The following is a 6,774-nucleotide window of genomic DNA, read 5'->3' as shown; positions in this document are numbered from 1 at the left end:
GGGCGAGGGGGCGAGGGGGAGGGTAACTGGCCTCAGGTTTTCTCACTCCCTTTTCATGTTGGTAACAGGAGGCGGCCCAGGTCAGCCTCGGGTCAGCCGCGCTCGGCTCTTTAGTGCCCCTCTGTGAATACCTCGGTTCTGTAATAGTTTTTCCTTTAAAAACAGCTCGGCCTCCGTTGGCAGATGGTGACATTCCATTAGCATATGGAATATTTTTCAAAACACATCCGAAGGCATGTCTCTGACGGAGGAGACTGGGCAGCAGCGAGCGAATGTTTGGAAAGTATGTTGGGAGCAACTCAACATTTAACAGAAGGCTCCCACTCCACCGCCCCCACCTGCCCCGCCTTATCTCCCTGCCGGGGTTGTAACGGGAATCGGGAGGAGAGGGATCCCCCCAGAGCGGGGTCTCCTGGCTCTGCTCTGACCGTCACGGCTCACAGGGGGAGCTAGAGCCCAAACCCATTCCTTGGCCCCAAACAGACCATGATGAAGAGATGTGAACCCAGGAGCCCTCTGTGGGTGTAGCGATCAGACGAGTGGTGGGTGCCTCTTGTTCGCTGACACCTTTTGTGTGCCAGATGCTGGGTGTGACATGCGTTGTCTTTCCTGCCGAAATCCATCTACCACACAGAGGGCAGGGAGATGGCTTGAACCCATCAGTCAGATCATATCACTCCCATAGTTGCCCGTTGTGCTTGGTTAAATCAAGTTCAGACTCCTTGCTATTGTTTGCAGTGACCCAACCCCCGTCGGCCTCTCCAACGTCATTTTGTATCTCGCTTCCCTCTGTCGCTCCCACGCCAGATAGCTGGCTTTCTTTTCAGTCTTTATTTCTGCCCCAGGACCTTCACATGTGCTACCTTCTGCCCCAGCTATTTGCATGGCTCTTCCTCCTCACACAGGTCTCAGCTCTGACTGGCCAGGCCCAGGTCACATAGCCACCCTAGAGCCAGGGGTTGGCATCCACCCCACACAAAACATAAGAGAAGAGAGTAGGGAGGTAGATCCCCAAAGGAAGATCCCCAAAGGGGCTGAGGTCCACAAAGAAGAGGAATGGAGACTGGGAAGACAAAACCCAGTGTTCCCTGCTCCTGATGGGAAATGACTAATTTGCATATCAAAGGTCACCTCCTACATCCGCCATGCCCAGCCCCTCCCACGCCTCCTCATCTTTCCTCGGCGTGGTAGCTGTTAGTGTGCGCATTTGAGGACCCCCAGGTGGAGAGGGAGGGTTTGGGTTCAAATCTCATCTCTGCTCTTCATTGGTGGGTAACTACAGACAAGGCACTTCTTTCTAATCACTGCTCCCTCCCGGGCCTGGGCTGAGCACTGAGATAGGATCTACCCTCTCATGGCAGCCAGGTTCCAAGGCCAGCAGTTCAGGGGGAAAATCATAGCGTCAAAGACTCTTGAAAACCTCTGAAGTGTGAATGGCGCACGGCACACGGGTGTGTGCTCCCGGACCCGGCGCTGTGCTCCTGCACCCCTTCAGAGTGTAAGAACCACGCCCGGGCCAAGTCTAAGGCACACACTCGGTCATTCAAATGCTGCTGCTCTTTTAATAACGATCGGAAGGTGAGAGGGAAGGAGGAGAAGAGAGAACAGTACATTCTGGATTCTCAGTCGCCTGCAAGGTTCGCTCCGTTCCGGCTTACGATGCAGCCTTATTCTGTAATTTTAACATGTGTCAAGAGACTCGCGTGTTACAGGAGAACGAATGTGATCCTAGAGCGAGCGTGGCGGACAGCGTGCAGCTCGGAGTGGGGCTCCGTGCGTGTGGGGGAGGGGACCCGAGTCTTGCTCGGTGGTCTGACAGACACGATTCCCTGGGTTGCTGCGCCGGAGGTCTGGCCTGCTGCCTCTGTCTCCCCGCGTCAGCTGTACAAACTGCCTCTCACACTCGGGGCCCAGCGCTGATCGCTGCCGCGTAGGTCCCAAAGCCTGGGGTGCGATTCAGGGGCCGGCGATGCAGCTCTGCTGCTCCCTGTTGGCTGCAGGACAGAATTCAGGCCAGTGAACTTGACCTTGGCCCCCTTTTCCTGAGTCTTGGTTAGGATGATTTCATTTTCAAGACAGGTACATAACCTTGGCCATCCCTTCTCCCCCTGTCCCCCAAAAGCCTCCCAATCCTAAATTGAGAGCACTGTAGCATTGCTATTTCAGGAGCAAGGCTTTGTATATTGTCTTTAAAAAATATATATATATAGCCGAGGCCGGTTTGGCTTAGTGGATGGGGCGTCGGCCTGCGGACTGAAGGGTCCCGGGTTCGATTCCGGTCAGGGGCATGTACCTGGGTTGCGGGCACTTCCCCAGTGGGGGATGTGCAGGAGGCGGCTGATCGATGTTTCTCTCTCATTGATGTTTCTGGCTCTCTGTCTCTCTCCCTTCCTCTCAGTAAAATAATCAATAAAATATATATATTTTAAAAAGCTCCCATCCCTACCTTTGGTCTTTTCCATGTGATGGCCTTCATCTTGGTTTTCTGGCTCAGCTCATGGGAACCCAGGGCCTGAACACCAGCTGGGAACACATGGTCTTCAAAGAGGCACTTCTGAGCCAGACAGCTTTGTTTGAGAATGACAAAATCCTGCCCCTCGAACCTGAGGGGCTGTGTGACAGTGCCCTCTCCATCTCTCCTGCCCCTCTCCCGGATCACACGCTCACAGAAGAATCCTGGCAGCATGTAGGGCATGGTGATGGCTCAGGGAGTGGAGCTGGGCCTTCACCGCGCCCCCAGTCCAGGCCTAATCCTCTTGTAAATGGGTTGGAGCCTATTTAGCTTCCACCCTCAGCAGCGCGATGCAAATGAACGCAGCCCAGAGTGAGGCTTTATTGTATAAAAAGTGTTTTACATTTTTTGCCATACACGCGCAATTAGTGCCTCAGTTTTGGCATATGTCCGAAAAAATACGTCAGCAGCCAAATGGAGATATATCTATATCTATATCTATATATATCTATATATTTTATAGACTTCAGAGAGGAAGGGAGAGGGAGAGAGAGAAACACCAATGATGAGAGAGAATCATTGATCGGCTGCTTCCTGCACGCCCTTTCCTGGGGACTCAGCCTGCAACCCAGGCATGTGCCCTTGAGCAGAATTGAACCGGGGACCCTTCAGTCCGCAGGCCGATGCTCTATCCACTGAGCCAAACTGGCTAGGGCTGTATTTTGTAATGCCCTCCATATGATTCCTGGGACAGTCACGTCAAACCCCTGGGGGGTGACTTAGCTATAATGTGTCATGACTGCAGAGTCTCTCTCTCTCTCTCTCTCTCTCTCTCTCTCTCTCTCTCTCTCTCTCTTATTAATCCTCACCCATTTTTTTCCCATGGATTTTTTTTTTAGAGAGTGGGAGGGAGGGGGGAGAGGGAGGAAGAGAGAGAGAGAGAACATCCACACGAGACAGACACATTGATTGGTTGCCTCCCGCACGTGCCAGGGAACGAACTTGCAACTCAGGTACATGTACTTGACGGGGAATCAAACCGGAGATGGCTGCCCGCCCCCCCCGATCCCCCAACCCTCAGCCAGCGGACACTCTAACTACCGAACCACACCTGGCAGAGCTACAGTCTCTCTTGGGAAGAAAGAGAAAATGACGTTCAAATGGTCCTTGACTCCAAAGGTGCCTCTGGAGGCAGAGTCTTCCCGCTGGAAGCCAGGCCGGGCCCTGCCAGCATTCGGGTCCGCCGCCGTCTCCGCACCAGGGCACTGACCGCAGTGGGCTCTGGAGCTGCCTTCCCTTGGGCGAGGCCGGGCTGAGGCCAGAATAGCAGAGTCCCAGCCTCCCTGTGCCCGCCCCTCCTTTCAGCCAGGACCCTGGGTCACGGCCGGGGCTGCCCCCTGCCGCCGCCTGTGAGCGCTGAGGTCAGGAGCCGGGCAGGCCTGTGCCCCCGGATCCATTCACATGGGCGTTCGCCAGTCTTCCCTCCACCTCTCCCTTCACAGTCTGTTCTGCCTCCGCCTGCCGCTCCACTCGGTAGTTTCCCACTGAAGTCCCAGAGGTGCAGGGCCTACTCGGCTCCATTGCTTGAAACCACTCACTGCTGGGGACATCTTCGTCTGTCGGTCCCACTCAGCCAGTGGATGGGCTGCTCTTGAGTCAGGGGCCCATCTTCTGTCCAATCTGTGGTGGTTCCTCCTTCAGCCCAATGTGATTTCCCTCCACGGGGGCCTTGGGTGGGGTGATTCCCCCTAGGAGGGCGCTTAGATGGGGCTCCCCCCAACCCCCAACCCTACCCAGCTCCTCAATGAACTTGGACAAGGTCAATATAACTGACTGACGTGTAGGAGTTTCATGCTCCTGAGGATTCGAGGGGCAAAGGCCCCCCTTCTTCACTGCATGCAACGGGTCTCCAGGAAGGCTTGGCTCCATCACTGCACAACTCCATCCTCTGCCCCAGCTCCTCCAAGTCCCACCCCTCCCTGCAGCGTCTACTAGAGTCCGACTTTTCTCTAAAGCGGTGATTTTCAACCTTCTGGCCCTTTAAATACAGTTCCTCATGTTGTGACCCAATCATAAAATTATTTTCATTGTTACTTCGTAACTGTAATGTTGCTACTGTTATGAATCATCATGTAAATATCTGATAAGCAGGATGGTCTGAGGCGACCCCTGGGAAAGGGTCGTTTGACCGCCAAAGGGGTCGCGACCCACAGGTTGAGAACCGATGCTCTAAAGCCTGGTACCTAGCCCAGGGCCTGGCACATGGTCCACCTTTAAGAGACACTTTTGAAGAAGCCATAAACATGAAGGGCTGCTCAAATGACAGTAGGAAGAGCCGCACTGAAAAGTTGAAGGCAGAATCCTTGGCCAAAGGGCTTTGGTCTGTTTCCACTATTACCTGGTTTCGCGGCCTCAGTTTACATCTCACTGGCATCTCCTCCTTCCTCCTTCTGTCGTTCCCCTGCAGGACAATAGTTCCCTGGAACATTAAATAAGAGTCGTAAGTAGCATAAGTGGAAAAGGGTTCCACGATCAAGTGAGTTTGGAAATACCCAGTTGACCAGTTAAACAAGTTTTGTTGTGTGTTTTGCTTTTTTTGTTTTAACTGCTGGACTTACCAGAGCCTTTAATGTGCTACTACTGCGTGCTGTTAAGTAATGGAGGCATTTGCGTTTGACCTTGGAATCATTCTTCCCCCTATGAGGGTCTCACAGGACCAGAGTTCTGAGGAGCAACACATGAGAAATGCTCCCCTAGACAGAAAGGGGGTGCTGTCTCCCCCCTTTATTGCACATGCGAGTTTGATGTGATTTGCCTACGTATCCGATCCATTTTTCCTGGACGTGGGAGGCCATGCATGTGTCCCCGGAGGAGACTGCTTATCTGCAGGCAGGTTGCCTGCTCTTCCCGTTGGTCCCCTAGTGATGGGCTGTGGTTATGGTGATGGGAGGCGGCTGCAGACCCAGGAGGGGCTCCCGCAGAGCCCACGTATAACCTCTGGGCAGCTTCCCTGAACTGTGCTGGAGCCACAGCGTTCCCTCCTCCAAGAGAACATGAAGTATATGAGGTTCCCGAACAGCCTGGTTCTGGCCTCAAGTGTGGTGTACTTTCAGACCCCAGGGAAGCGATGGTTGCAAAAGAAGGGGCTGGAGGAGTAAAACATGGGATGATGTATTCCTTCTGGGTGTCTCGACCTCTCTTGTTGACGTGCGGGTGGGATCGCGTCTTGCCGGGAGGGGAGGCTGTCCCGTGCGTTGTCGATGTCCGGCAGCCTCCTGGCCCTGACTCACTAGAGCAAGTGGCACAGAATCCCTTGCCCCTGCCCCACTGTGACAACCAGAACTGCTTCCAGACATTGCCCAATACCCTCTGGTGGCCACATGGCCCGGCTGAGAGCCACTGCTCTAAGCAGACTTGACTAAAGGCCGTGAAAGGCTTTAGACCAGTGGTTCTCAACCTTTGGGTCGCGGTCCGTTTGGGGGTCGAACGACCCTTTCACAGGGGTTGCCTAAGACCATCGGAAAACACATATATAATCACATATTGTTTTGGTGATTAATCGCTATGCTTTATGTTCAATTTGTAACAATGAAAATACATCCTGCATAGCAGATATTTACATGACGATTCATAACAGTAGCAAAATTACAGTTATGAGGTAGCAACGAAAATAATTTTATGGTTGGGGGTCACCACAACATGAGGAACTGTATTAAAGGGTCGCGGCTTTAGGAAGGTTGAGAACCACTGCTTTAGAGCAGGGGTGGGCAAACGTTTTGACTCGAGGGCCACAATGGGTTCTTAAACTGGACCGGAGGGCCGGAACAAAAGCATGGATGGAGTGTTTGTGTGAACTCATATAAATTCAAAGTAAACATCATTACATGAAAGGGTACGGTCTTTTTTTTTTTTTTAGTTTTATTCATTTCAAACGGCCAGACCCGGCCCGCAGACCATAGTTTGCCCATGGCTGGCTTTAGAGTATGTACCATGCCCGTAGGAGGAGGAGATGGTGCTGCCGTGCTCGGATGAAGCACTGAGCCTTGGGGCGGTAAGGCCACCGGCAGATGGGAGAGGTGGGGTGTGAATCCAGGCACCCCATTGCCTTTACCAGGACACAGAGCTCCAGCATCTGCAAACCCGTGGCCTGTCAGTCAAATTTGGCTTATGGATGTATTTCGTTTGGCCCACAGAATACTTCAGAAAACATTTGTATTAGGCGCCAATGTTTACAAATTGGGAACCTACCCATTAAAAAATAAAATCCGTTCTTTTCTGCTTCTCTTGAAAAAAAAATCCCAAGCTGGGCCACTGCCCTGCAT

This window comes from Myotis davidii, unplaced genomic scaffold, assembly GCF_000327345.1.
Source record: "Myotis davidii unplaced genomic scaffold, ASM32734v1 scaffold399, whole genome shotgun sequence".
In the NCBI taxonomy this organism is placed as follows: Eukaryota; Metazoa; Chordata; class Mammalia; order Chiroptera; family Vespertilionidae; genus Myotis; species Myotis davidii.
This window is presented reverse-complemented; position numbering follows the sequence as displayed.